Source organism: Cebus imitator, unplaced genomic scaffold (assembly GCF_001604975.1).
Source record: "Cebus imitator isolate Cc_AM_T3 unplaced genomic scaffold, Cebus_imitator-1.0 Scaffold24, whole genome shotgun sequence".
NCBI lineage: Eukaryota > Metazoa > Chordata > Mammalia > Primates > Cebidae > Cebus > Cebus imitator.
Genome location: NW_016107339.1, coordinates 6,713,515 through 6,731,131, shown reverse-complemented (window position 1 = coordinate 6,731,131; position 17,617 = coordinate 6,713,515). Strand labels below are relative to the sequence as shown.

The following is a 17,617-nucleotide window of genomic DNA, read 5'->3' as shown; positions in this document are numbered from 1 at the left end:
CATAGAACATTTTCAGCTAACTGGAACACTCACAGTGGCAATATATTTTACATTTGACTTTAACTTTGAAATGGAAAATAAACTGGGACCAGAGATTTAGCTACTAGAAAGTAGATTCCAAAAGTTGGGATCATTTTTATGGCTAAGAAATAAACTGATGATAACTGACATTCATAGTGGTGACTACAAATATGTTAACTCAAAAGAACTGTCTATAATAAACAGCACTCTGAATGGGGTTTATATTCAGACCTAAGACCATCAGATGTTTAATAAAGCTGAACACTTCCTGAGCCAGACATTCAGTTGTTGAGGTCTTACCTGCAGATTTTACTCAAATTGACTCATTACTAGGAGTTCACAAAAGACAGTGAAGTGTAATCCTAAGTATTTTCTTACTATCCTAGTGGTTGCAAATATTTTTAGGTAATTTATCTTGGGAATTTTTGTAAAGAAGAAGAAACCCAAATTTGGTATTTAGTTATTTTATCATTAATCATCCTTTTTTACATATTTAGTGGAACAATTCTGTCTTTTTCAAGGATTCACTTTAATATGCTGTCCAAGGATTATTGACAACAATAGATACTTTGGTGCTCATATAATGCTATCTCTTGTTGACATTACATTTTATTTTACACATTAAACAAATTCACAGGTAACATAAGATGCATAGTTATGCTCCAAAAATGACGTTGATTTTGTAAATTCTTAATGTTTTTGCAATATAGGCAAAAAAATTTTCAGTGCAGCAAATTGTATGAGGTTCAGTAATATACGCAGAGCAAGTCAACAGGTAATGTGGTAACTATGAAGCTTTGGCTTCTCTTGGTGTTATGGTGTTTCATGGTACCTGTAGCCTCTTAGAGAAGCCACTGATGGGCTCTTAATCTCATGTATAAAAGTAACTATCAAGACCTCACCTGTCTCAAAGCAAGAGCCTAGTTTTTCCCAGTGGACCCTCTAATTCTATGTTGAGGATTTTCTTCAGAGTTGACTGCTATGATCGATACTTTCTTTTTCTATGACACAGCACAATAAATTGATGACTCTGGCCATATACATAGAAATGTCCCATCTGCTGTTATGTACAAATTTTATTTTACATTCCATCATCAACAAAATGCTGTAACAGCAGTGTCAACTACAAGAATGACTCTTGAAAATTTTTTTCTGTTTCCATTTCCACTCAATAATGCATTTTAAATCTGTATCCTTTACTTGCTTTTTCTTAGATTCATCAATGTTTAAGTATAAGCGTTTTATCAACTCTGGTTTGGGTTTCTAACTCACAGATGCTGCATCCCTGCTTAGTTTCTGTTTTAAAGATTAATACCACTTAATATTCCTCCTTCTTTGTGTAATGAATAAGTTAATACATTCTCCCCAGATCTTTGTACATTATTCAGGAGAATAATCACACACTGTTTAATTCAGAGAGAAGCCTTCGGTCATTATAACTTTCCTTAAAAAGCTATTTTTCTGAGTTTTTGGAATTTTGAGGAAATGCATGTTCTATTATAGGAAAATAGTTATAATAACTAATAGTCCAAAGTTTTTTTTTTTTTTTTTGGTGAGAATTGTGGGTATGGTTTCAAAGCCCCCAGTATCTTGATGTGATTCTCATGTGAGTATAATTTTCAGTTATTCTTTGAAGGGTGATTTTAAAGTAGCTTATTTGAATAATTTGGAGATACAAGTTCAATATAAAAATTGAAAAATAAATAAGGAAAATGGATTTTTCTAGTAATAATTCTAAGGCAAAATGACAGTGTTTTTTCAGAGGCTATACAATTTATTGGGAGAAGCACTGGACAAGAAGACCTGAAGGGTTCAGTTACCCGTTGGTTGGCTTCATGACTCAGCCAAGTCACTTAACTACTATAGGCTTCGTTATCACCAAAAGTCCTTCTGGCTGGACTATTTTGTGAGTCTATTCTTTTATTCACTGTGTGTTACAGCTCGCCATTTCATTTTACTTCAAGCTTTACTTAACGTTTTCTCAGTCTGACCCCTTCTTTAAATTATACTTCCTACTGGCTTTTACTATAATGACTGCTCTTGTTGTCTATTTGATAATTATTATTTTGACTAAATAATGAAATCATTAACCAACTATAGTTGCACTGTTTCTCTTCATTTTCAAAGATACCTATTGGGGGATGCAATTCTGCATTCATGATAACTTCTAACATTCTTTATAAAATAAATCTTTCCTATTGGATCCAACACTAGCTCACAGCCCTAGTGATTATTGTGTAGTTCAAGATGGAAGTGCCTGGGGCCCAATCCTTCCACACCATTTCTTTGTGTCATGTAAGCACACTCTAATGATTTTCCTATTACATCCTGTCCCCTGTGAGCTAGATCCACTCCTAGAGCATCACACACAGCTCAGTAAGTTGCTGGAGAAACTGCCCTCTGTGGAGATCCTAAAACTTTTAGTTCAATGCTTGGGATGATAACTTGAACTAATTACCTATCTGTTTCTAAATAATTATGAGGCCACATCCTTTCTGCTTCACTTACTCCTTTGTATCAGCCACCATAATAAATAGTCCTATCTGTTAACTCGAACCATCTGGACCTCTAGACTCATCCCCGTCCTGCTTCATTCATTGCCTAGTCAAGTGTCCCTCAACCATTTTGCATTATTACCTCATTAAGGAGCCTCTTTAGATATTGTTTTTCCTAACTGTTGTCCCCACTCCTTGTCCTCCATGAAATGTTAATACCTATAGATATTCTCTATATTGGTTAGTATATTGCATGTATGTATACAGTATATATGTGCTTTAGGGTATTTGTATCCACATTTTTTCTAGATAGTGCCAAGCTGTTTTCCAAAGTGCTTGCATCAGTTTATGCTTTTATCAGCAGTCTATGAGTTATTTTGTTTTACATCCTTTCCACCACTTGGGTTGTCTCATTTTTAAAATGTTATGTGAGTAATGATATTTCATTGTTCTTAAACTGACATTTTCTTAATTACTAATTAGGTTAAGCACTTTTTAAAGAAATTTATTGGTTATTTTTAGCTACACTTTTTTTTTTTTTTTGAGACAGAGTCTTGCTCTGTCACTAGGCTGGAGTGTAGTGGTGCGATCTCGGCTCACTGCAACCTCTGACTCTTGGGTTCAAGTGATTCTCCTGCCTCACCTTCCCAAGTAGCTGAAATTACAGGCATGCACCACCACACCTAGCTAATTTTTGTATTTTCAGTAGAGGTGGGTTTCATCGTGTTGGCTAGGATGGTCTTGATTTCCTGACCCCGTGATCTGCCCACCTCAGCCTCCCAAAGTGCTGGGATTACAGGTGTGTGCCACCATGCCTGGCTGTAGCTACACTCTCTTTTGGTAAAATGCCTATTCAATTGTTTTGCTCATTTTAAAATTCAGTTGTCTATAATCTTTGTGCATTTTAAGTGCAAGTTCTTTAGCCGTATGTGTTAGAAATATTCTCACTCTGTTTATTGACTTTTTATTTTCCTTATGATGTCTTTGGGTGGCTGTTTTAATGTAAATAAATTTATCTTTTCCTTTATAATTAGTGATCTTTAAGTCTTATTTAATAAATCATTCCCTATCCAAAAGTCAGGAAGATGTTTTCCTATAATGTCTTCTGAAAGTGTTTTCATTCAGTTTTTTACATTTTTTGAAAAGGTGATTCTTTTCTGAACTGCAAAACCATCCCTACCATACTATAAGAGGTCAAATAAGCATAAGTCTGTTTCTCAGTGCTCTATTGTGTTTCACGGGTCTATTGACTACCACTGTAGAGTATGCACTGAATTAATTACTGTAGCTTTTTAAGATAGGCCCTGATATTTTGAAGAACAAATCCTTCCATCTCATTTGACTTGTTCAAAAGTATGTTGGCTGTTCCTGGCTCTTTCTACTTCCACATAAATTTCAGAGACAGCAGTTTCCACAAAAACCTGTCGGAATTTGATGGGTATTCTCTTGAATTCTAAATCAATTTGGAAAGAATAAAAATATTCATTGAAGTGAATCTTCCAAACCGTGAGTATGATATGTTTTACTCTTATTATGTTTTTCTTTAATGTCTCTCAGTAAAGTTTTATGGTTTTATTTGAAAAGGTCTTACATATCTATGTTAGATTGATTCTTCAGTACTTAATTTTTTTGTTTTTATAAATGCTGATATAATATAGATCTGTGTCCCTGCCCAAATCTCATTTTGCAATGCAATTCCTTAATGCTGGAGGTGGGACCTGGTAGGAGGTGATTGGATCATGGAGGTGATTTCTAATGGTTTAGTACCATGTCCCTAGTGCTGCTCTTGTGATAAAATTCCCACAAGATCTGGTTGTTTAAAAGGGCGTGGCACCTCCCCCTTGCTCCCTTCCTCCTACTCCCAGCATGTGAGACTTCTCACTCTGCCTTTGTCTTCTGCCATGATTGTAAGTTTCCTGAGGCCTCCCCCAAAGCCAAGCAGATGCCAGAATTATGCTTTCTTTATAGCCTGCAGAACCATCAGCTGATTAAACCTATTTTACTTATAAATTACCTGGTCTCAGGCATTTCTTTATAGCAGTGTGAGAATGGTCTAATATAGAAAATTGGTACTAAGGAGTGGGAAATTGGTATAAAGATACTTGAAAATGTGGAAGCGACTTTCGAACTGGGTAATGGGCTGAGGTTGGAACAGTTTGGAGGGCTTAGAAGAAGACAGAAAGATGAGGGAAAAATTTAGAATTTATTAGAGACTTGTTAAATTGTGATCAATATGGTGATAGTTATATGGACAATGAGATCCAAGCTGAAGAAGTCTTAGATGGAGATGAGGAACTTATTTGGAACTGGAGCAAAGGTCATTTTTGCTATGCTTTAGCAAAGAGACTGGCTGCATTGTGCCCCTGCTCTAGGGATCTGTGGAACTTTGAACTTGAGACTGTTGATTTAGAGTATCTGAAGGAAGAAATTTCTAAGCAGCAAAGCATTCAAGCTGTGATCTGCCTGCTTTTAACAACCTATGCTTATATGCATGAGCAAAAAAATGACCTGAAACAGGAACTTATATTTCAAAGGGAAGCAGAGTGTAAAAATTTGGAAAATTTGCAGCCTGTCCATGTCATAGAAAAGAAAAATTCATTTTCTGAAACAGAATTCAAGCAGGCTGAAGAAATTTGCATAAGTAAAAAGGAGCCAAATGTTAATAACCAAAACAATGGGAAGACTCCAAAGGCATTTTAGAGACCTTCACAGCAGCCACTCCCATCACAGGCCCAGAGATCTAGGAGGGAAGAATGATTTCATGGGCCAGGACTAGGGTCCCACTGCTCTGTGCATCCTTAGGACATAGCTTCCTGCATCACAGCTGCTCCAACTCCAGCTGTTACTAAAGAGCCCCAGATATAGCTCAGGCTGTTGCTTCAGAGGGTGCATGCTGTAAGCCTTGGTGGTTTCCATGTGGCATTAAGCCTGTGGGTGTGCAGAGTGCAAGAGTTGAGGCACGGGAGTCTCTGCCAAGATTTCAGAGGATGTATGGAAAAACCTGTGTCTCCAGGCAGAAGTCTGCTGCAGGGGTAGAGCCTTCATGGAGAACCTCTACTAGGGCAATGCAGAGGGGAAATGTGGAAATGAAGCCCCCACTGGGGCACTGCCTAGCGGAGCTGTGAGAAGAAGGCTACTGTCCTACAGATCCCAGAATGGTAGATCCACTGACGGATTGCACTGTGTGCATGAAAAGCTGCAGGCACTCAATGGAGCCCTTGAGAGCAACTATGGGAGCTGAGCCCTGCAGAATCACAGGGGTGGAGCTTCCAAGGCCTTGGAAGCTTACCTCTTTCACCAGTGTGCCCTGGATGTGAGACATGTAGTCAAAGGAAATTATTTTGGGGCTTTAAGATTGACTGACTGCACTGCTGGGTATTGGACTTGCATGGGGCCTGTAGCCCCTTCCTTTTGGCCAATTTATCCCTTTTGGAATGAGAGTATTTACTCAATATCTATACCCCCATTGTATCTTGGAAGTAACTAACTTATTTTTTTATCTTACAGGCTCACAGGCAGAAGGAACTTGCCATGTCTCAGATGTGACTTGAAATTGTGGACTTTTGAGTTCATCCTGGAAGGAGTTAAGACTCTGGGGGACTGTTGGGAAGGCATGATTGTATTTTGAAATGTGAGGAGGACATGAGATTTGGAAGGGGCTGGGGTAGAATAATATGGTTTGGATCTGTTTCCACCCAAGTCTCATGTTCAAATGTAATCCCCAGTGCTGGAGGTGGGGTCTGGTGGGAGGTAAATAGATCATGCAGGCAGTTCTAATGGCTTAGCACCATCCCCTAGTGCTGTTCTAATGATAGAGTTCTCACAGGATCTGACTGTTTAAAAGTATGTAGCACTTTCTCCCTCTTTCTTTTCCTCCTGCTCCTACCATGCATGATGCCTCACTCTCCCTTTGCTTTCTATCATGATAGTAGGTTTTCCTGAGGGCTCCCCAGAAGCCAAGCAGATGCCAGAATTATGCCCATGGAACTGTGAGCCAATTAAACTTTAAATTTTTTTTCTTTATAAATCACTCAATCTCAGGTATTTCTTTAGAGCAGTGTGAGAACAGACTAATACAAATGGTATATCAAAACACTTTATAAATTGCTTCTTTTTCTTTATTTTGATGGAGTCTCACTCTGTCGCCCAGGCTGGAGTGCTGTGGCATGATTTCAGCTCACTGCAACCTCCACCTACTGGGTTCAAGTGATTCTCATGCCTCAATCCCCCGAGTAGCAGGAATTACAGGCACCTGCCATCACAGCAAGTGAATTTTTGTATTATTAGTACAGACAGGGTTTCTCCATGTTGGCCATGTTCGAACTCCTGACCTCAGGTGATCCCTCTGCCTCGGCCTCCTAAAGTGCTGGATTACAGGCATGAGCCACCATGCCTGGCCACAAATTTGCTTCTAATTGTTGATGACATATAGGAATACAATTGATTTTTGTTTATAGATTTGTATTCACCCACTTTGCAATTTTCTCTTAGTAATTTTATTATTTTATATGTAGATTTTTCTAGATGTTCCAAATATATGACTATATAGTATGCAAAAAATGTTATGCTTCTTTCTTTATTATTTTTAAATTAATTTTTTGCCTAAATTTGCTGCCTAGGATCTCCAGAACAATGCTGAATGTCATTTCTAATCTCATGAGAAATTATTTGAAGATTTCACAATTTTCTATGATAATTGATGTATACTTTTTGAAGTTACTTTTTTTTTTTCCAAAATAAGGAGTAGAGCTAGGTTTGTGTTTTATCGTTGCTATGATTACTTTCATTCTACCACTGGCTATTTGATTCCTTGCTAAGACCAGTTCTCTGAGATGTTCAAGAAAAGTTATAGTTTTGTAGTTTATTCAAGTTTTTTCTCATTGGTGGAGTGAGAGCAAGACTCTTGTTTTAAAATAAGTTTATTGAGGCACATTTTACATATCATATAATTTATCCTTTTCAAATGTATAATTCAATGATTTAAAAAAATTTACCAAGTAGTGTACTCGTGACATTAAATCATTTTAGAACATTTTTGTCATTCCAATATGATTCCTCACGCACGTTTACTGTTAATCCCCATCCTCTACCTTCTCACTGCCCTATCCCAGTAACCACTACTCTATTTTCTATTTTTATAGTTTGGAAACTGTTCCTGCTAGTTTTCTACATCCTTGGCAGGAGTATAACCTCTCAGTTGGTTAGGATGTTTATTCACCTGTTTACAGATAAGTTGAAGTTTTTAGTTACACTGTTGACATGTCTTTACTATATGTCTACGGTTTATTACGTTGTTTCAGTATTCTAAATATTTAAGGCTGTTTTTATCTGTGTGCTTTATCATTTTCTCAGAAATGTGTTTAAAATATTCTATTAATTTCAAAGATAGCTATTTTCCATTGTGGTTGTTGTTTTGCCAATTTATTCTTGTTCTATCAATTTTATCATTATTTTGAAGTTGTTTTTAGAATGCATATGAGCCTTGTTAAATATCCCTAATGAGTTTTTTTTTACTGATTAGGCGAGGACTTTCTTTTATCTTGATTATACTTTTTGCCTTTATGTGCATTATACTTATACTAATATTCTATCCTTTTAATTTGAGGCTTTCTTTGTCTTTGTGGTTTAGATGTATCAACTGCAAACAGCATATGATTAAATTTTTATTCTTTTTAATTCAATAATAGAATGTTTATTTTAATAGGGGGATCAATTCATTTTAAATCATTGTGATTACATATTTCCAGCAACTAGCTAAGTTTTAGGTTAGAAATGTCTTTGCTTCTTTATCCACACTTTTCTGCCTTTTATTGAATGATTTTTTTTCTGTTATAATTATAGATTCACAAAAAGTTGCAAAGAACAGCACAGAGTGGTCCCATGTACTATTTATTGCATTTCCCCCAGTGTTCCTATCTTAGGTAATTATAGAACAACATCAAGACCAGGAAACTGACATTGCTACAATGTATATGTATTAGTCTATGCCATTTTATCACATGTAGATTTGTATAATCACCACAAAAATCAAAATACAGAACCCCTCCATTACCAGATCTCCTGTGTACTTCCTGCCAATTAAAATAACACTCACCCTTGTCTCCCTGAATACCTCTAACCCCTAGCAATACATATCTGCTGTCCATCTCTAAAATTTTGTCATTTTGATAATGTTATATGAATGGAATCATTCATATAACATTATATTATGAATATCCTTCATATAACATCATTTAATATTTAGATTGCCTTTTCTGTACCAGCATAGTGCCTTGAGATTCATCCAGATTGTTGCCTGTAGCAATAGCTTGTTCCTTGTATTGCTTGGTAGTATTCTGTGAGATGGATTTACCACAGCTTGTTTATCAAGCAGGGGGTGGAAATTCAGGTTCTTCACTAGGTGACCAACGTTATCAATCTGGCTGGCAGGAGAAGGGGTACCTTGTTACTGCTACAGACATCAGGGAGATGGGGGTGCTGATGGGTGGGCGGTGGTCTCATTACTGCTGAGAGGTCTCCCCACTCAGCTTCCTCTAACACTAGCCCTGTGGAAATAGGGAGGAGAAGGGTACCTTTTTAATGCAGATGGAGGCTGAAGTCCAGCCTTTCCACGTGGCCATAACAGACCCTGTGTGTGTGTGTGTGTCTGTGTGTGCACGTGTGCATGCACTCATTCACACTTCCTAGACTAGGATGAAAGTCCTGGCTCCTAACTTGTTCTTCTCTGCTACCATCCTGGGTGTGGGAGGAGCAGCTTCATTACAGCTGGGTGAGGATGGAAGACTAAGCTCCCACCTGGGACTTTGCTGAAAGAATGAGGTGGGGCCGCATTTTCCCCCCAGTAGTGTTTAATTCTACTGGGGTGGTTATCCTGTGCAAGTTTTCTATTTTGCTAGGCTGCTCTCTTCCTGGTCCTTTGACTAGAGAACAGTCTGTTCTTCGAGCTTTTTTGTCTGCCCAATATTGACATTCTGGTTGTAGGCTTCTGATGGTTTGAGCTTTATTTAGTCCCCTATCTCCTCCAGTGATTTTGAAAGAGTTTATTTTCCTTTTTATATGTTAATATTTACCCCCAAATACGTGACAAATTCTAAAATATAGCGATAGCTCTATATCTTACCAGAGATCTTGAAACACTTCTACTTTAACAATCAGATTCAATGTCTTGCGTGTTATCACTGTCATGTATTTTGGCTCTATCTTATTTGTAAGTTCTTGCGAATTTTAATTTTTGTTACAAGCTTCCTTATACTCAATGCTTATTTTAACTTCCCAATATGTTTGCCAATTTCTTTGTTCAGCATTGTTTCTTGCTTTCCTTTCCTCTTTCCTGATTCAATTACATTCTTGCTGAAATACATGCTTAATAGCTTTTTATTGATAGCAAATGGTGACGGTCTTTTTGTTTTTCTTTTATTCTGACAAATGTTTTACTCTAAGGTTTTCTCTGATCAAGAAGACCTTAACATTCCCCTCTGCTTGACTAAACATCAGACAGGCTTCTTCTTGACTTTAGGCCCTTGACCTCTGTTAAATAAAATTTGTAAGAGGCCATTGATTTGGACTAGCTCCTTCATGAGGCCCCACAGACAAGACCAAAATAAAGTTTAATCAAAGCAGCTGGGCTTCAGGTAATTGCAGGAGGCTCTGTAACCAATTAACCAATTAAACCATAACCACTTAAATGGCCTCTGTACTTCACTTCTGTTTTCTCTTACTGCCGTGATCACGTCGTTGACTGGAGTTCTTAGAACCTGTTTGGGTTCTGAGGGTTATCAGATTTGCAAATTATTTTTTCCTCTTAAAACTCAGTTAAATTTAAACTGTTTAAGGTTTTTCCTTTCAAAGATTGGCATAGTTGGCAAGATCCAAAGGAGAGCTCCAGTGACCCCTAGAGAGCCTGAGGTGAGCAAGCGAGAGTAGCCCCGAAAGTCCATTGTGTCTATTGATCTCTCCTGGCAACTGAAGATTGTGGGCGAGTTCTTGCTCAGTTTCCAGCATTCACTAATTTGTGTTCTGAACTCTCTGGGCTTATTTGAGCAATTTGATCTGAACTAGGATCAGCAGTGGCAACAGAAACAAGATGACGTTCTCCAGGAAGACCTTGGGTGTCTGACTGAATCATACAGAAACTGGACTTTATCCAGAGCTGCATTGGAGTTAAGGTAGGATTTTTAAAGCAGTTGGTTTGGTAATAGATTTGTTTCAATTCCAGGAGTTTAGAACTCAGTTATCTGGAACTCTAGCCAATTTCATGTATGAGAAATAGGAACCTGGGGTTGGGCAGTATGGCTTACATCTATAATCCCAGCACTTTGGGAGGTTGAGGCTGGAGTATCTCTTGAGCCCAGGAGGTCAAGACTGCAGTGAACAATGATTATTTCACTGCACTCTAGTCTGAGTGACAGAAGTGAGATCCTTCCTCAAAAAAAAAAAAAAAAAAAGGACTCAATACATGTGCAATTTTTACAAGAATGACTCAACCTTACTAGAAATAACTTAGAATTAAAGTGGCCATAATGAGGAAGTTTTAAGTTGAATAAAATTATTTGCAGGACACATTAGAAAAAGAAGGATCAAAACTCCCACAAAAACATGGAATACACTTTAAATTAATATGCAGAGGTTTCTAACAGATTAAATGAATCAAAAATTGCCCCTCTAAATGATTCTTTACAGAATACAAATAAACACTTAAGCAACAAATAGAGGACATGATGAAAAGGGGTTTATTCTGACTGAATTAACCCTGACTGCTCCTTCTCCTTATCCATCATTACCCCGATACCCCGATTCCTCTTATATTTTTGCTCAATTACCATTTTTTATCTTGAGCATAATTAAAAAGGGGAAGTTCAACAAATGCCTGGGTGCCTGCCATAACCGCTGAAATCCATGGTCTAACGCTGAGATTAGAGCCATTGTAAGAGACTTTGCTATTCCAGAAGTAAATCCCCACAAGTTTACAAAGGAATTTAGAATTCTCATAGGAACTTCACGTCTAGGACGCCTTGATGATTACCAATTTATTCACATGATATTTGAACCTGGTGAAGCTCATAAATGGATGGTAACAGTAAATGGAAAGAACTTGAGCAGGAAATTAGACACCGTCTTCCCCCATGAGAAAGGACGAAAAGAGCTAAAAGAGTCACTGAAAACCAGTTAAATTCAATCCTTCTGGTTTTTCTACAGAACACGGATTGGCCCAACATATACTCTTGCAAGCAGAAGAAAGATAAGCTGATTTCAGATTACAGAGCTCATTTAGAAACACCATTTGTAAATGGTGGGTTTAAAATACAGCAAGGGAATATTTCCTTAAGAGACTGAAATGACATTAACTGCTTTATTTATAAACGAACTTTGTCTTGAACTTAGCAGTCCGATTAAGAAACATAAACTGGCTGGGTGTGGTGGCTCATGGCTTAAGAGCTTTGCACTCTACAACTCATGTAATAGGCAAACGGATCCAAATTATGAAAAAATGTTGGTGGGGTGACAAATTTAAAATTGTTAAAATGGTTTGTGCTCAATTTCTGGTTTGCCAAACTCGTAAGCCTTGGAAGACAATCAAACCTCTGGTGGCACTTTTCTGCTACCTGAAGGACCATTTCAAATGAACAGTGGGATTTCATTCAATAACCATATTAAACAGGATACAAATATATTAGTGCTCCTTTATCTGCAGTCTTCCTTTCTGTGGTTTCAGCCACCTATGGTCAACCACGGTCCAAGAATAGGTGAGTACATACAGTACCACATTCACATAGCTTTTAGTGCAGTGTATTGTTACAATTGTTATATTTCATTATTGTTAATCTCTTACTGTACCTAATCAGTAAGTTAAATGTTGTCATAGTTATACATAGGAAAAAACATAGTATATGTAGGATTTGATACTACCCATGGTTTCAGACATCATTTATGTCTTGAAACATCCCTCAATGATAACAGGGTGGGGCTACTGTATGTTCTTGTATTGGTCTGTGTTTGTGGTTGAATCGTTTTTCTGCATAGGAAAGTTAATGCTATAATAGTAGCCAAGAAGCTATCAAAATGTGTTTATTAAGTAACATTCATGAAATTTCAGAGTCATTTCTAAGTAAATAAAAATACTAAAATATTAACTGTTGAGTATAAGTTTAAAATATATGTATTTTGGCATCTTGTTCTTATACAGCAGAAACTAAATATATTTGGGTCTGTAAATAAACATGGAAATTGTGTTATGAGGAAACATGTTTCTAAAAATTATAAAATAGTGCTCACCTACCAAATGCTGATATGAAACAAAATGGCTTACTTCCTAGGTTTTCACTGGAAGTTGAGGTTTCTGAGAGTTACACAGGGAGGGGAGCACTACACACTGGGGTCAGTTGGGGGGAAATAGGGGAGGGATGGTGGGGGGTGGGGAGCTGGGGAAAGATAGCAAGGGGAGAAATGCCAGATGTAGGTGATGGGGAGGAAGGCAGCAAATCACACTGCCATGTATGTACCTATGCAACAATTTTGCATGTTCTTCACATGTACCCCAAAACCTAAAATGCAATAAAATAAATAAATGGGAAAAAAATAAAAAAGAAATTCTAATCAATATATGGCAATTGAGAATAGAGATGATAAGGGAAATAACTCCTTCTGTGAGGAGCCTGGGATGTAATTTTGGAAAACGAAGCTTACATAAAGGATGTGTTTTTATTAGGGGAAAAGGAGCGCAGTAGCAGTTTTTGTCCTGGAGTGGACCTCCAGGGTGAGAGGAAGGGAATGTACAGGACAAACAGCTGAGAGGATAGGAAGGTTGTAGAGATGAGAGCTTGACCAAAAGAAAAGAATTGTTAAACAAAATTTGTAGGAGCCTATTGATTTGGACCTTAGTCCTGCACGAGACTCCACAGACAAAACCAATATGAGGTTAAACCACAGTTGCTGAGCTTTAGGTAATTGCGGGATGTTCTGTAACCAATCAACCAATTAAACTGTAACCACATAAGTTGTCTCTATACTTCACTTACATTTTCTATAATTGCTGCCTCATCACATTGTTCACCAGAGTTCATAGAACCTATTCTGGTTGTGAGGGCTGCCTGATTGACAAATCATTTTTTTGTTGTGCCTCAAACTTGATTAAATTTAAACCTAAGATTCTCCCTTTTCCTTTTTTTAGAACATTCTTTAGAAAAGTTGTAATTGAAAATACTTTCTCTGCCCTTTGAGATGTAAATCTTCTCCCAGGCTCTTGCCAGTTTCATAACGCAGGAGTGTGTTTCTAAAGAACTTGGGAATCATCCCTCTGAAACATACTCATCAAATTGGGAGCCATCCCTCTGAAATGTACTCATCAACATCAAATGTACTTAACAAGTATACTCCATCTTCCCAGTTTCTGTGGGGAGGGTAGGAGCCTAACTTCCACAATAAAAAATTAGCAAATACATATGGCCTAATAAAATTGACCAACTTCCCTGCTGACATCCTGCAGTTTTCTTCCACTAGTTAATCCCAGTGCTTAGAAAGTTCGCCTGCTTTTAGTTTCAGCAGAGTTGTGTTCATTCTCTCGCCATAGTCTTGTGTGAAGGCTTTGCTTGTTTAATTCCATCTGATGTAATTTCTTTAAAAATTTTATATTTGACAAATAATCGTGCATATTTATGAGGTATATTTCCATTCATGTATACAATGTGTAATGATCAAATCAGAGTAATTAGCTTATCCAGCACTTCAAACTTTTAGTTTTTTGTGTTGAACATTCAAAATCTTCTAGTTATTTGAAAATATACAATAAATTATTAACTATAGTCACCCTGTAATGTTACAGAACACTAGAACTTATTCCTCCTAGCTAGTTGTAATGTGACAAATCTCCATGTGTTTATTTCAATTGTTATGAATGACAAATTAACTTAGAAAACTATTTTTCCCTCTGTACATTAAAGATATAGAAAATAGCACATACTAATAATTTTTAATTTATTTTTGAAGCAAGCGCCATTAAGGACACACATCTTAAAATTTTTTTATTGTAAAAATATATAAAATAAAATGCACCATTTTAGCCAAAGTATGCAGTTCTGTGTCATTAAGTATATTTACATTGTTCTACAATTTTCAGCATCATATATCTCCAAAACTTTTTCACTGTTCCCAACTAAAACTCTGTACTTATTAAACACTAACTCAATCTTACTCCTCCAATGCCTTGGCAATCACTTTTCTGTTTTCCATCTTTATGAATTTGCCTACTCTAGGTACTTCATAAGGGGAATGACACAATATTTTCCCTTTTGTATCTCGCCTATTTCACTTAGCATAATGTCTTCAAGGTTTATCCAAGTTGTAACATGTTTCAGAATTCCTTTTTAAGGCAGAGTAATATTCCATTGTATGTATATACCACATTTTGTTTACCCATTCACCCACTGATGGGTAATTGGGTTGATTGCAGTTTTTGGCAATTGTGAATGAGGCTGCTATGAACATGAACATGGTGTGCAAACACCTTTTTGAGACTCTGCTTTCAATTCTTTTGGATATATATACAGAAGTGAAATTGCAGTATATATTCATATAATGTTGTCACTCACCCAATTTTCAGGTCTGATTTTCCTTTCAGACTATGCTTTCAGCCATACTCTTCTTGTCTTTGAACTTTTCACATCTCCTATACCTGGAAAATGCCCACACACCTTTCACTCCAATCTCTTTTCCCAGTGGCTAATTACTAATCAATTCTCAAGTTTTAATGGAAAAGTCATCTCTTCAGTGATGACTCCTCTGCTGACCTCCTAATTCTCCTAGTTGCAAGTCTTTGTAGCAGACTTTATGGCCCTCTTTTTGACATTCATTGCACTTGTTATGGCTTCTTTAATATTTATTTCCCTCATCTTGTTCTGAATTATCTAAGGTCAGGGAATTGGTTTACCATTGTCTTTGTCAAAGCCTACCCTACAATTTCCCTTCATGCATATGCAATGACTTCGTGATGTATAACTTGGCTAGGTTGAACTGTAGTTCCTAGAATTCCCTTTCTAGCATATTTCTGGTTAAGGACGGCTATAAGGGAGATTCTATCTCCAGAGCTAGACTGTGGAAGGGAGATTACAGCCATTTTGCAGCGAGCACATGTTGTTGCTGCAAGTCTACTGACTTGCTTTCTTGGTGTGAAGCAGCAACTAAGCCAGCGCATGTGTCTGGTCTCTATGAAGAAAGTTCTAGCTTCTACATTATTCCCTTGCCACCAAGGTCAGAAGCAACAAGAATGGACTCAGGTTTCATTCTGCCCTTGTAGGATACTAGACTTCTCTTCATCTTCCTTTCCTGCCTGCTTGCCATGTAGACTTCAAGCTTCAGCCTCAGAAGCTTGAACCCTTCTCTGGTTGAACCCTTGCTGAGACAGACAGATTGTTCTTTTCCTTTGTAGCTAATATAAATAGGACATTTACTTGTTAACTTATGTGTCACCTGCTTCTTCCAGTAGAAGCATAACATGGCAGTTAAAAGCAAAAATCAGGAAAAAAGTGGCTTCTGTTTTGATCCTGCCACTGACACTCACTAGCTTTGATTCAGGTCCCTCATCTGTGGAATGGGAATATTTAGTATATCTACCTGATAAAGTTGTTATAAGGATTAAAGTATTACTTTTATAGATCAGTGCCTGGCATATATATGTAGTATATGAATTTGATAAAAATCTAATTTAAAAAATGTACTGTAAAACTTTCAGGAGAGCAGGGATCTTTTCCTCTTGTTCAGCACTTGGATCCCAGTATCTTGAAGAATGCCTAGCACATGGTTAGATGCTCGAGGCTTGACTCATATTGAATACCTTCCTGTATAATCCCAATCTCAAGGGCTAACAGTTTTAATGTGTGCTCTTTCTTTGTTTCTTAGTGTTTGCCCATTGAGTATGTCAAATAAAGCACACACCTTTCAGGAATACTGGGGCAACTAGAACATGATTCTCACTCTGAGATGAGGGGCTGATTCAGAAACCTGGAACCCTGGAGTAGTGGAAAATAAATTAAAAAAATCTCTACAGGTGATTCTACGTATCCTCTTCTATGATCACATCTTCCTCAAGGATGTTTTCTTTGGGCCATGGTCAATGGCATTAGACTTTCCACAAAGAAGTGAGCCTTGTGAAATGATACCCTGCTTAATAAATACAAGTGCATTCTCTTCTTTAATATTAACTGGCATACCCTAACCAATTAAAGTTCATAAGCTAAAAACACAGATGCTTATTTTGTTTATTTTTGTAATAGAAAATGATTTACTAATAATTCACTCTCAATATCTTGTTACATTTTTTTTTTCTGAATTTTTTTTTTCACTTTTCAAGTTTGTCTTAAGTTCATTTCCTGAATGTGGAACACCACAATATGTTGATTGTGTAAATTTGTCAAAAGTAACACGACTCAGTCAACTCTCCTTTTCATAGCCTACATTCATCTAAAGGCTCCTTTATTAGTAATTAAACATCCCAAATCAATTAGTTTCTGAAACAGTTTTCTATTCTCATAATTGAGTTTTAAAATGACAATCTTAAACTAACAATATCCAATATTGAGAATCTAAGTTCAATTTCAGTACTCTGTCATAGGAAAATGTCATCTAAATAAATAAAAGAACTTGCCCACACATTAACATTTTAAAAATTGCTAAAAAATTTAACACCATGCCATATATAACTCAGACTTTTTATTTACACCCTAGTACTGTCTATTAAAACTTTTTGTGTGGAGTAAAAATAAAGCTCCTCCCTGGAGATTGCTACTTCTTTTCTTAACAGTTCCTTGTTGAAAAGAAAATTATTAGGTATTCAGTCACTATGTTATTTCTTTGATCCTGGAGTTGTGAGTGAAATAATTCTAATCAAAGTTGAATCTCATGAGAAATGTTATCATTTACAGTGTTTACTTAGATTCAATTCTCAATAATCTACATGAAGGAAATCTGCTTCATGCACTCACTGTGGGAAACTATATCCTGAGACCTTCAGTATTTATTGTGGTTTCTGGCCGTTTCCTTGGCCTCAGCTAATATGTGCTTAGGCAAGAAAATCTTACCTGGATATTTGCATAAAGCAAGACAAATAGAAA

At 36.9% G+C, this 17,617-nt stretch overlaps 1 long non-coding RNA gene across 1 annotated transcript in view; it reads left to right on the top strand.

Moving 5' to 3' along the window:
• The first annotated feature begins 6,809 nt into the window (after positions 1–6,809).
• Positions 6,810–17,617, top strand: part of LOC119470182 — a 29,459-nt gene continuing 18,651 nt past the window's right edge. The window contains exon 1 of the long non-coding RNA XR_005199053.1: positions 6,810–10,681. This is a non-coding gene — a long non-coding RNA (uncharacterized LOC119470182). The remainder of the gene's footprint in view (positions 10,682–17,617) is intronic.